General features: G+C 38.9%; 1 pseudogene; it reads right to left on the minus strand.

The window, feature by feature from the left end:
* Positions 1-9,125: 9,125 nt before the first annotated feature.
* Positions 9,126-9,241, minus strand: LOC116638061 (annotated as a pseudogene).
* Between the last annotated feature and the right edge of the window lie 5,072 nt (positions 9,242-14,313).

A 14,313-nucleotide genomic window follows, 5' to 3' on the forward strand; every position in this document is an offset into this window, starting at 1 on the left:
ATTTTATTGCTTTTGTGCTTTCACCTCTCTACTGCTTTTGTAGGTGAATAATCTACTACTTTTATAATATATTTGCATTTACCTGTGAAAATTTTTCCTTTCATAATTTTCTGATCCTGATTATGGTATTTTTCTTTCCAGTCAAAGAATTCCCTTTAACATTTCTTCTAAAGCTGGTTTAGTGGTGATGAACTCCTTTAACTTTTGCTTGTCTGGGAAATTCTTTATTTCTCTTTCTATTCTGAATGATAACCAGAGTATTTTTGTTTGCAGGTTTTTTTGGGGCTTTGTTTGTTTGTTTGTTTTTTGTTTTGTTTTTCCTTTCAGTACTTTAAATATATCATGCTACTCCCTTTTGGCCTATAAAGTTTCTGCTGAAAAATCAGCTGATAGTCTTATGAGGTTTCCTTATATGTAACTTTTATTTTCTCTTGCTGCTTTTAAAATTGTCTCTTTATCACTACTCTTTGCCATTTTTAATTATTATATGTCTTGGTGTGGACCTCCTTGGGTTGATTTTATTGGGGGCTCTCTGTGCCTCTTGGATCTAGATGTCTGTTTCCTTCCCCAGATTAGGAAAGTTTGTAGCTATTATTTCTTCAAATAAATTTTCTGCCCCCTTCTCTCTTTTCTTCTGGGATCCCTATAATGCAAATGTTATTACACTTGATGATGTTGCTAAGTTCCCTTAACCTGTTATCATTTATTATTATTTTTTTTTCTTTTTGCTGTTCAGCTTGGTTGCTTTTCATTACCCCATCTTCCAGGTTGCTGATCTGTTGTTCTGCATCATCTAATCTGCTATTGATAATCTCTAGTGTATTTTTAATTTCAGTTATTGAGTTCTTCATCACTGGTTCTTTTTTATATTTTCTATCTCTTTGTTGAAAGTCTCAACTGAGATCCTCCTCTCTTTTCTCAAGTCCAGTGAGTATGACCATTACTTTGGATTCTTTATCAGGCATATTGCTTATCTCCATTTCATTTAACTCCTTTGTTGTGATTTTGTTCTGTTCTTTCATTTGGAACTTATTCCTCTGTCTCTCATTTTGTCTAATTTTCTGTTCTTTTCTCTGTATTAGGAAAGTCAGCTACATCTCCTTATCTTGAAAGCAGTGGCCTTATGAAAAAGAGGTACTGTAGTGCCCTGTAGTGTAATAACCCCTATTCACCAGAACCAGGAGCTTCAGGTGTATCTCTTATTTGAGTTGCATGTACCCTACTATTGTTGCTGAGCCCTGTTTGCCTTCAGTCCAGTCAGCTGCAATGGCCTGCTTTGACTGTTGTGAGCACACTGGACAATGTTTGGTCCTTGTACTGTTAAGGGGGCCAGTCTGGGGCTGCTATAGGCATGTACTTGGATGGTGTCAACAGTCAGACCAGATGCTTGCCCTCAACCCATCTGCTAGAACTGCAGTCACAATGAACAGCATAGTATTCTCCCTATATTGTCCCCTCGAGGCTTTTGTTGGTGGGTAGGGCCTACAGTCAGACCAGGTGCCTGTCTCCAGTCTGTCTTTTGGGGCTGAGGTTGCTCTGACCTGTAGGGTGTTCTACTTGCCTTGTGTCCTGAAAGGGTTTGCTGCTGGGCAGTGCTGGCAGTCAGACAAGATACCTGCCCCCAGTCCATCTGTCAGTGCTGCAGTCACACCAAACTGCAGGGTTCTCTCCCCATGCTGACCGCTGAGAGGTGTTTGTTGGTGAACAGGGCTGACAGTCAGACGAGAGGCCTGTCCCATATCTGTCTGCTTGGGCTGCATTGCATTGATTAGCAGGGCACACTCTTTCTGCCAGATACAAAGTTCAGCTGTTGGCACTGCAGACACACTAGTGTGTGTGGTTATTTTCCCCTCTCCCCAGGGCAAGAGTCACTTTGAAATGATGCCGGTCCCTGCCTGTGCTGCTTGCAGTGTGTATCAGGGCAGGAGCCAGTTTGGAGGGATGACTGCTAAATGGTGCTGGTTGTATGGGGTTGATCCACAGGGGAATGCAAGGGCAGAGGGCATCGTGTTAGCAAAATAAGTGGAAAGTGTTCCCAGTGGTTCCTACAAGGGTCTGGCTATCTAGGCTGGTAGGGAAGAGAAAAATGGTGCCCACCAACTCTTTTGTTCTTAAGGAAATCTCCTGAAGATCCCTACCCTTCCAGGGCAGTGTAGGCTCTGAGATTAGTAAATAAATCTCCTTCCCATAAACCCCAGGCATTTTTCAAACTGCTACTTCTATGCGATATCTAGGCAAGGTTATTTGTAATGGGGCTCTTTAAGGGTGGGGACTCAGTTTCCTATTTCTCTCTGGTTCTCTCAGAGCTAAGCCTACTGATTTTTAAAGTAACTGGAGGTAGGACCCGCTGATTATAAAAACTTGTGAAGTTAAGCCCCACTGGTTTTCAAAGTCAAATGTTATAGAGACTTTTCTTACCAGTGCAGGGCTCCTGTGCCTGAGGTCCCTGGTGTGGGGTCTGATCATATCACTTCTCCATGCTTGTGGTGTCTTTCCCATTTGTAGTTAGTCTCCCCTGGGGTTTGGTTCCCAACCTTTCCCTGCCCTTTTAGATGTGCCCCCTCTCTATGATTAACTGTGGAAAGTCTGTTCTGCTAGTCTTTGTGTCATTTTCTGAGTTAGTTGAACTAATGTGGCTGTTATCTTGGTGTGTCCATGGGAGAAGGTGAGCTTAGGATCCTCCTATTCCACCATCTTCCCAGAAGGGAAAGCAATATTTTACATGCTTAAGATATATCAGTAGGAAAAGTAGTGAGAGAAGGCTTTCATCATTAACCTTATATCCTATTAAAGGTAGGTGAGTAATAAGTAAAAGACCATAAATAAAGTATGTAAAATAAAAATGAATGATGAATAAAGAAAAAGGTCGTGTCAGATAAGAGGAATAGAACATAGTGGAGCAGGTCATGGGTTGAATTTTAAATGAAGTGGTCAAGATAGATCTCATTGAAGAAGTGAAATGTTAGAAAAATACTTTAAATACTTTTTTAAAAAGTTGTATAGAATATTTGATGTTACTATGATACCATAGAAATACCAAGTATCACAAAAGCAAAAAAAAAAAAAAAAAAAAAAGAGTAGTAAAAATGTTTCCATGATTCTATGAAAGATGTGATGTTTTCATCATTTCATATGTGTAATCCAGGAAGTGAAAGGCCCTAGACAAGAGAACATCCAGCTTGCTGGATGGAAGGCACAGGGGCCAGTATGGCAGGGACTGAGTGATGGAGATGACAAGTGGGAGAAAAAACCAAGTTGGAAAGATCTTCATCCAGAGATGGCACAGTCAGTCAATGTGTTATCTCATGGTATTGATTTCATCTTTTATTCTGGGTGTGATAAGGAATCACTGAAGAGTTTTGAGAGACAAAATTTGACTCACATTTTATAAGTTTGGGTCTGGCTGCTGAGGCAATGGGCTGTAGAGCTCAAGCTAAAAGCAGGAAAGGAGGCTATTTCTGTGACCCAGGTGGTGGCAGCCTCCAAGTGGAAGATGAGAAGTGGTGATTCTGGATGTGTTTTAAAGATACAGCCAACATGATATCCTGAAAAATCGAAAGGGATCAGGATAACTTCTTGGGTCTTTGAGTAATTAGATGTAAGGAGTTGCCATCAGCTGGGGTACAGGAAGCCATGGATGGAGCAGATTTGGGGTAAAGATTGGAGTTTGGTTTTGGACTGTATTATCTCCTAGATATTTATATAGAGATATCAAGTGTGCAGGTTTTTTGTTTTTGTTTTCCAAAGAAGTCTTATGGAAACTCAGTAAGTAGGAGATACGAAAGAGAAGCTTGTAGGGTTGAAGTGAGAGGAGGAGGAAATGAGGAGGAACAGTAGAGAAATGCACTCCCCATGCATCTGCTCTCTTCCCCACGGGCTGTAGAGGTAGCTCTGCACCAGCCCAGTGACCTTCATAACAGATCCTGATTTCAGCAGTCTCATTTATAAATGTAGAAACATACACAAAACAATTTGGAGATGACTACACATTCAGTTAATAACAGGATCCAGTAAACTCTGACCTCTCGACTTCCAGTCCGTTGTTCTTCCAGTAACTATCAATGGTTGCACATGGTGTTCTTGAGAACACTCTTGTTCCCAGACTTTGGCTTTTGTGGACCAGTTAAGTTTCAAAAATCCTTTCAAGTTCCTTGAGAGTATTACTAAATTCTAATTCGTCCAAGTAAGAATCTTAAAAAAAGTATATAGATTTATATCTCTGAAATTTTTTAAAAGAAAAAAAACTAATAATAAAAACAAAAAAATAATAAAAATAAAAACCAAAGAACAAAGATAGAGCAACCAAAGAACACACATACAACTACCATCATTTCCTATAAACCAGAAAATATTCACAAGAAGAAATCAGAAGGCATTTATTTAATCTCAGAATGAAAGACAGTCCTTCTTAAGAAGGGACAGTTGGCAATTTGACCTTGGCTCTTTTTCATACATGTCTAAGCTTGTGAATTTGTATGTTCCTTATTCCTGCAATGCCATAAAAATTTCATCACAAAAATTTTTAGCTGCAGGGTTTTCTAAGCCACGATTTTCTACTAAGGGGCATGCGAAGAAAAAAAACTAAGATTGATAGAAAATATCTTGCTCAACCCATGGATGCTTCCCTTGTCTTATTTATCCACCTTCTTTTGGTAGATCTGGATCATTTCCACTTTGAAGAGGGAGCAGCTATGTCTCTCTGGACAGCCAAGTTGGCTGCAGAGAACAGAATATTTGCCCTAGAGGCAAGAATGAGTGAAGCTCCATTCCCCTGTGAACTCACAAGGGCACATTGCCATCATTCTCTGCTTTAAAAAGCTTCCCAATCTTTTATGCTCAATGGTCATGACTACCTGTTATTATTCAGTTCAATTTAATTCATTTGGGTTCAGAAGAATCCAATCACCATGTGTTCTATGCCAGGTACATCTCAGATGCTATACAGGACACCCGAGCTTCTGGAAACACCTTCTATTACAGTAAGTCATGCAATGTGCTCAAAGAGACCAGAGAAGTATACATGAAGTGTTTGAAGAGCACATAAAGAAACAACTAACATTTCGGTTGAGGCAATGAGCACAGAAAGAAACAACTAACATTTTGGTGGGACAATGATCAATGTTCATTGTTGGTGTGGGCAACGGGAAGCATATTATCAGAGAAGGTTACAGAGGGGAAGGTATAGCTGAGTTGGAGTTTGAAAGATCAGTCAGTGTTTACAAGACAGAAACAGCTGACAGGACAAAGAAAAAGCATGAACAAAGGTGAAAAGATATGGAATGGCACATGTAGGAGAAAAGAATAACCTGGTTTGTCATTGAAGTGACTGGAAAGGAGACTGGCCCCTGATCGTGAAGGCATGTCCATGTCAGGCAGTAGAATCTGAGTCTCATCCTTGAGAATTTTTCAGCAGGAGAGTGATACAACCTGATCATTTTAGAAAATTCACTCTGGTGGCAAAGAGCATGCTGGATTTGGGGTGAGACAGATTGGAGGCAGGAAAAACAGCTAGAATGCTGTTAAAATAGTCTGAGTGAGAGATGTGTGAGTTCTGAGCTTCGCTATGTGGACAGAGAGGAGGATAAAGATTCAAGAGGTGTGATCTTCTAATCAGCACGGAGTAGCTGTAAAGGTCCAATCATCCTGCCCCTCCGGCACAAGCTCCATTCACTTGAAAATAGCAGTATTAATTTTGGTAAAGCAAAGCACCCTAGTAAAATGTAAAATATGGGTAACCACCTAAGGCAGCATCTTACAATCTCTGTGATGGGCACTAAAAGCCATCCTCAGCCAGGTGCTAAGTTGGACTTCATAGAAATTCTTAACAGCAATAATAAAAATAATATGGCCCTCTAGAAAGCTAGAAATGTATTTGAACACACAGATTTTTATTAGTACCACAAACTTTCCATCAGGCTTTCCACATTTGATTTGTCAGAGCAGGGCTGTGATATGTCAATAAGCAGAGAGTGTCATTAAGGTGAGAAAGTGGGTCTGAAGCTGGGTGTTTCACCCTGAGGTTTACTGGCTGAGATTTTCATGTTTATCCAAAACACCCTGGCTTTTGTCTTGAAATAGGATTTGACTTGCTTGATTTTTCTCTGGAATATTAGAGCTGTATCACCAGAAATGCAATCTAAATCTTTGACTCCTTTCTGTGCCCTCATTGTGTCTGTGAATAGGAGATGCCAGAATCTACCAAAGCCACATGCCAAATCCGGAACTGTGGCAGCTGTCCCAACTCTGAATCTAGTGCCTTTTCACTAGACTCTGTTGTCTTTTCAAGGAATTCCTTCAAAGAATTTCCTCCCTTTGAAGACCCCAGCTCTTATGTCATATGCACCCCAATGATTTAGGGCCTGATGTGCTATTTCCACTTATTCTTCTCTACATATTGCTGTCTCCTGCATGTTCTTGCTTTAATTTAGTTACACTCCCTTAGGTTAGCATGGTTTTCCCTTGGCCTTGTCCTCCCCATGTTCAGTGTTTCTATTTTGTTTGATATTGTGGGTTAAGAGGACCTGCTTTTTTCTCTATCCCAGAAACACATCTACTGCGTCATGTTTACTACTACAAGCACATGATCAGGGAAAACCCTCTGTATTCTGTTAATTTCACAAGTCAAACCCTAATGGGATCTCTCTCCAGCCCTGCTATTACCCAAAGGTTTTCTGTCACATCTGCCATTTTCTGTTCCCCTATTCTTCAGATTTTTCATAATCAGAGGTTCTGGTCCCAGTAAAGCAACCTGGGCAGATTCATATTTCACTTTCTCTGTAACTTGAGAATAGGTCTTATTCACTTGTTGGACAAATCCTTTGAGTGCCTACAGTGTGCTAGGCATTGATCTAAGTTAAAGGGACATACAGCTGAACAAAATAGATGCAAATTTTATTTGCTAGTGGAAGAGATAAGAATTAAACAAGTAATGACACAAATATATAATTACAAAGTGAGAAAATTATTATGAAGTGTAATCAGCATGTATAGGATAATTAAATTGTTTGCAGTATTGGATCCAGGACAGAGAGAAAAGTTCAAGAGAAGGTTTGGGAGAAAGTAATATTCAAGCAGAGACCAAAGGAATGATCCAGGCGAAGGATGGGGAGATAAGCAGCAACAGTGCAGGCAAGGGAACAGTGTGTGTGAAGACACTGTCTAGGGCATAGTCTGGTTGTGTCTGAAGAACCTAAAGGCCCCAGTGACTGGAACTTCCCACAGAATGACACCAGAGAAACACACAGGACTTGGATCATGCAGGGCCTTGGTCGACATGGTGAAGCCTTGGGATTTTATTCCAAGTTCAGTAGAATGTCCACTAAGGGTTTTAAGCAGGAAAACAACTAGATCAGTCTTTCATTTTAGGAACATTACTTTTCACTTCTTCATGGAGAATGGATGAGGGGATGAGAGAGTTAAGTAGCATAGTGAGGAGGAGAACAGTTAAAAAGATACTGCTCAAGTTCTAATAAGAGATAATAGTGTCTCTGCCAAGGAAGAGCCTCTTCATTGCAAAATAGGAGAGGTACTCTATGTATACAGATGGTTCCTAGAAGAGTTTTGCAAAAAAGATGGCCTACTTCTTTCCCCCCTTTCACTTCCTTCTTCTCCTCCCTCCTCCTTTCTCCTGCTTGTCCTTTCTCCTCCTCTTCCTTCTCCTCCTTCCCCTCCTTCTCCTTCTCCTTTTCCTCCCCTCCCTCCTCCTCCCTTTCAGTACTATAAACTGATTCCTTTTAGAGTTTGAGCCTATTCTAATTCTACAACCTAAAACAAAACATATGATATTTAACTAAGGCTCTGAATGCAATGTGGCTTTCAACAATCAAGTAATAGTGGACCCATCCTTTGGGATAAGTGTTTATTCGGTGTCATGTGTTACTCTAATTCTCATTCAATCCATAGAGAGAACTTTGTTTCCAAACTAGTTTTTTTTGAATTGACCATTAGGATTGCATGCCTTTCTTCACAAAAACAATAAAATAAACAAAACACATTAAAACAAAGCAAACAGACAAATCCACCAAATACCATGGAGGTATCCCAGAAGGAACTTGAGATGTCAGCGCTAAAGTGAACTTTATTTTAGATCATATATACAACATCTTATTTTTAAAGATGAGGAGACTAAAGCTCAGAGAAGAGTGACTTGCCCTAAATCCCACAACCAGAAATAGCAAATTCTAGAATAAATAAATGTAGGTGTCCTGACTCCTGGGCTAGTATTTCTATAACTATAATTAATTAATTTTTTTTAATTTGCTTGCTTCCTTTTTTTGTCTTTCAGATCTCTACCATTTCCACAAACTGTCCCTGTCTTCCAACCATTGTGATTTCCACTGCAAAAATCCAATCAGATAAGCAGTGCAATCTAACTAGTTGGCTAACGTTCCAGACTAATAACTTTTCCCATTATCAAAGGAATTGAAACAATAATTTTCCTACACCAAGCCCAGCATTGTATTTGTAGAGCCATATTTGACCATAAAGAAGGTTCATTCAGCTGATTAAGATCAGCTTATAAATTCTCCTGTCATCTGCTATTATTTACACTAAAGGGAAAGCATCCTTCGTTTCTCATTCACTCCTCTTATTGCGCTCGCTGATAGAAATATCATTCTTGTAGTCAATGGGAATTCAATTACACCAATTTAAAGACTTATATTAAGGACTTAATGGACTGTTTTCTGCCTCTTATTCTGGAGATTCAGCTCATTTCCTACAGAAAATATAATGAGCTTTATTGTTTTTTGACAAGTGGCCTTTGTTTTAACCTTTCAACTTTACCCTTTCCCCATGCATGCTTCATATACACTTTCCTATTTCATCATAGACATGCTTCAAGGCAAATCTTTTCTTTATTTTTAAGCCATAATTGCTACTTTTCTTTTCATCAGCAATGTGCCAAAAATATAAACTACAAAGATACATATATTGGTGATATGGGGTCCTCATTGCTTGGAAACAGGGGACCTAAATTGCCAGAGTTATCAGTTAGGATTGTGTGCATGTTTCTGTATTATAAGCCAACTGACTGTAGAAGTTACAATGCTCACATCTTGCCACTGCATGTCAGCTGGAAAGAGGAAGTAAAGAATCTTGCATGCTCCACAGTCTTAGCAGTCTTTTGTGTTGGCTGTGACAGTCACAGAGTCAAAAACATTACACAGGTAATTTTTTCAATTAGCAATAATCACGCCTCGGATAAACCTCATTGGCTATGATACTGCCACTGTGCAAAGCTACACAGGTAATTTTTTGTTAGGTGTGCCAGGCAGCCTAGGCTACAGCTGAACTATGAGGTTCTCAGTCTCCAGCAAACAAATCGTCTCTATATACTCATACTACTGTTGGCTCAGGTTTTGATTTAAAAACATTCAATGCATTCATCATAAGAGTTCAGAAATCTTTTCCTGAGAAAAATACATATAATTGCTAGGTAGTCAAACAGCCATCAGAAATTTGATAAGGTTTAATTGGGATGTAGGACTGAAGGTGTTAAGGACTTACATGAAAAAAATGGAATTGATCACAAATAACCCTTACCTCACACCTAGTCTTGGTTCCCAGTTGGTGTCTGCCACCATACTAGAGAGGGAATCCAAACACAAATCATACTGATTAGCAACCATACAGCCTTACCGTCTCTGGTCCCTGTCCTACCTGACTTGATCACCAGTGCCAGTTCCCTGTAGATAATAGTAGAGGAAAGAAGGCAGGTTGTGTGTGGTGAAAAATGTGTGTATGCAGAGGTGCACATGTGGGAATATACTGAAATGAGGAAGAGTAATTACTTTCTTATATCCATAGACATGAGTATTGACTATGGTCATTCTTTAAAAATATAACTGAGTAAGCTGATTTCCTCATTGGTTATTCTTCAAGCATTTGTAAACTCACAAAATTTCCACTCCTCCAGAATTATTGTAACTCTGACAGAATTACACCCTGGGGATATACCTGTACTGGTGGTGTGAACTCTTATGTTTGTCTGCACATATGGCTTTCAATCATTTGCATTTTTAAAAGAAACCAAATTTCCAAATTTAGAAAATTAATATGATATACCTATTCTTCCCTTCTTTTAAAATATGAAGTACTTTTATTAAAAAAATGAAAAGTTATGACTTTAAAAAATGGAATCCAAATAGGAAAATAAAATTGCTTTATTCTTTCAACTTGATTCTTTCCAAAGCTAACTTTTCAGAAGGACACTATGATGGAGACAAATTCCATCCATTTGATTGCAGAATCAAATACAAAACTAAATATATCCTTTATCTAAATTAATATAGATTATTTACAATTTGTTCAAGTCTTAAGAAGTTCTTAACATCCAAAACCAATGAGGCTACTTTCCCTAAGGGGCAAATCTTTACTTAATGTGATCTTGGTCTCTATTGTAATTGATTTCTGTGTTTCTAAGATTGATATTAATCTGAAGCATCCAGAAAAAGAAGGCAGAGTATTATTTCCATCTTTGCGTTATCATAAAATGCCACCCACTGAGTAGATAAACAGATGAACCAAATCTAGAAATCACAGGTTTGGGTAAACAGCAGGGTTTTAGGAGTTGTTTATCTCTTTTCTTTTCCTTCCTTGTGAGAAATGCATTCACTGTCAGTAATTCCTTAGGTACCCCACAACCAGGACAAAGGAATTGGAAAAAACTGTACTACAACAATACCTTAAGTTTCCCATCTATAAATGTTGACTTTCCATGAGTAATGGGTCCCTGAGGCCATGTCTATGCTGCAACTCAATATCACTTTGAAAGTTCAAAGAATTAAATAATGGAATTGATCAAAGAGATGCCCGCGCCTCTCACATTCAGTCCTAGTGCTTGTTTTTGCTTGATTTTCACACCAACCACTTATTTCTACCGTTTTTCATTCTAAGTCATTCCTAAAGCTGAAAACCATGTGTAAGATTGCTTTTCAGTCATTTGAGATTTCCTTGAGACAATGCCTTTGCTAATTTTGGAGGATTTCATTGAGAGAATCCAGCCTTTGTGGTCAAACAATTTAAAAGTATGTTAACATTTAATTAGTTCCTACTATGTACCCATTTCTGTGCTATGTGAGGTTTATTATCTCATTTAATCTTCACAGCAATTTTAAGATGCAAATAAATATATTATTTACATTGTAAAGGCTAGAAAACAGATGGTAAGAAAATTTGTAATTTGCCCAAAGTCACCCAATAATTAAGTGGAGGATTGTGGATTTAAAGTTAGGTCTTCTGGGTATGGAATTACAGAGTTTTTGTTATTGTTGCTTGTTTTCTTATTTTTTTTGCGGTTTAACGTTTCTAAGATGGACGTGCTTTAAATTAGATATAAACCACACTCACATATGTTATTTTTTTTTTAAATGGTACCTGTTTTACTGTTTCTTAGGGGTGATGATGTAAGAAATTAGAGATCCATTATCTTTAAGGACCAAGCTAGAATGCAGTGAGTTTCCACTTGGAAATGTATCAATGAGAACAATTATTACAGTGAGCAACTCCCTTTCTCCTCCCCTCTGTTATCTTCCTCTTCCTCCTTACTCCTTCCTTAATCAGACTTAAACTCTGATTCAGACTGGGTGATTCCAGCAGGAGAATAACCAATGGTAATATCTAGCCTATTTAACTGAGAATTTCCAAGAAGTTCTCAACCCAGAATATTATTACAATAATGTATGTAAATAAGAACACAAATCACATTAATGGGCCTGTGTAGGCACACCAGTATAGAATGGAAGGGCAGTACTGTTTGCCATGCAATACTATTGAAATGCAATACTTAATTACCCATAGGTCAAGATAAAGAGCATATTCTTGAAATAAACAACAATTTGATATCATTGTTTAAATATTTCATTAGCTATTTAATAGAGTTTGGAGAGTAAGGAGAGATGATTTTGCTGTATAATTACCAAATAATACTGAAGATTAAATGTGAGAAAAAGCTTGAAAAACTCTCAGAGGGGTTCATACTTGCATGGGGGAAATAACTTTATTATTTATACTATTATGTGCTTTCTTTTAAAAAGCAGAGTAATTTCTTTTAATTTTTCTCCAGATGATATTGCCTAAAAGGACTAAGAGAAATAATTTAGAGGTATAAACCTTTCACATGAGATTATTAACATAACTTTAACCACAGTTAATGTGATTCCAAATATCTTAACTGTTCTATATTATGTTCTTTTTTATATTTTACAAAGGTGTTTAAAATTCTCAATCAATGGAACATCCAATTATCTTTGATTGATACAGTAGCAGGAATCATCACATTAAATTCAATTTGTTTGTTTGTTTATTTATTTATTTATTTATTTATATTTTTAAAGATTTTATTTATTTATTTGACAGAGAGAGACACAGCAAGAGAGGGAACACAAGCAGGGGCAGTAGGAGAGGGAGAAGCAGGCCCCCCATGGAGCAGGGAGCCCAATGCAGGGCTCGATCCCAGGACCCCGGGATCATGACCTGAGCCGAAGGCAGACGCTTAACCACTGAGACACCCAGGTGCCCTTTAGTTTTGATAATTGAAGTCTATCAATCTTGGATGAGTATTTCCAGAGTTACTGGGACACATTCAGCCAAAGGCCTGATTCATATCGTGTACCCCTTTTCCATATTTAGGAAAATGAGGATTTCTAAGGTACCCTGCAAGTTTCTTTTGTCCAAGAGAATCTCATTGAAAGATAAAATTTTTTTTAAAAAGAGAGGGAGGAGCAAGATGGAAAAAGAGTAGGAGACCTAAATTTCATCTGGTCCCAGGAATTCAGCTAGATAGGCATCAAACCATTCTGAACACCTACGAACTCAACAGGAGATCAAAGAAAAGAATAGCAGCAACTCTCTGAACAGAAAAACGACCACTTTCTGGAAGGTAGGACATACGGAGAAGTGAATCTGAGGTGATATGCGGGAAGACAGACCGTGGGGATAGGGAGCCTCCAAGAGCCGACTACCAGCAAGTGATAGAGCAGCGGAGCACAAAATCTGAACTTTTAGAAATCTGCTCCACTGAGGGACGTCACTCCAGTGGCTAAGCGGGGGATGGAACACTCGCTGGGACAGTATAGTCTCAGGACCCTCGGGGTCACAGGAAGACCAGGGGTGCCTGAATGCAGCAGAGCTCCCAGGTATAGGAGTGGGGGAAACTAGCTGCAAAGACAGAGCTGAGGAGAGGGCTCTCAGCTTGGGGTGGCCATAAACCATGATCCATGGCACAGTCGAGCCCCTGCTCTTCCAGCAGGAACCCGACAAGCAGCAGATACGGGAAGACTCCCCTTCCTCCCCTGGAATGAGTGGTGTGGGGGCGCACTGCAGGAATCTGCTGGGTTTGGAGACTCCAAATGGGGTCATGTGCCAGAGATAGAAATTCTCGGTCACAGGCCGGTTGAGGACAGAGTGCAGCTGGAGACCGGGAAGATGGGAGTGATTGACTGCTTTTCTCTAGGGGCGCACTGAGGAGTGAGGCCCCAAGTTCTTGACTCCTCCTGGGCGGAGATTGGGAGGCTACAATTTTCACTCTCATCCTCCCAAGCTGTACAGAAGCTTGCAGGGAACAAAAGCTCCCGAGTGCAAACCCAAGCAGATTACTTAGCCCAGCCGCTGGCAAGGGGAGGGTAATTCTGCCTCTGGCAAAGACATTTGAGAATCACTGCAACAGGCCCCTCCCCCAGAACGTCAGTAAGAATAGCCTGCCAAGACCAAGTTTCCTGATCAATGAGAATGGCAGAACTCCAGCACTATGGGAATACAGCACATAGAATTCATGGCTTTTTTCCCCCTGATTCTTTAGTCTTTCAAAGTTAATTTTTTTAATTTTCTTTTTCTATTTTTTTTGAATTTTACTTTTTCCCTTTTTCCCTTTTTCAACCAACATCTTATCAATCCCTTTTTAAAAAAATCTTTCTTGTTTTTCATTTTTAGAGTCATATTCTATCCCTTCATTGTAGTTAACCTTATTTTTGGTATATATATAAGTTGTTCTTTCTTTAAATTTTGGGATACACTTTCTTCTAACACACCAAAATATACCCTAAATCTCTAGTGTATGGCTTTGTTCTAGTCTCCTGCCTGATCACATTCTCTACCCCCCCATTTTTTACCCTCTTCTTTCTTTTTTCAACCAACTTCTTATCAATTCCTTTTATAAAATCTTTTATAATTTTCATCTTTACAGTCATATTCCATCCCTTCATATTTACCCTTATTTTTGTACATATATAAGTTATTCTTTCATTAAAATTTTGGGAAGCAGTTTCTTCTAACAGACCAAATACAGCCAAAATCTAGTCTGTGGCACTGATCTAT

Source organism: Phoca vitulina, unplaced genomic scaffold (genome assembly GCF_004348235.1).
Source record: "Phoca vitulina isolate PV1807 unplaced genomic scaffold, GSC_HSeal_1.0 scaffold15, whole genome shotgun sequence".
NCBI classification, from domain to species: Eukaryota; Metazoa; Chordata; class Mammalia; order Carnivora; family Phocidae; genus Phoca; species Phoca vitulina.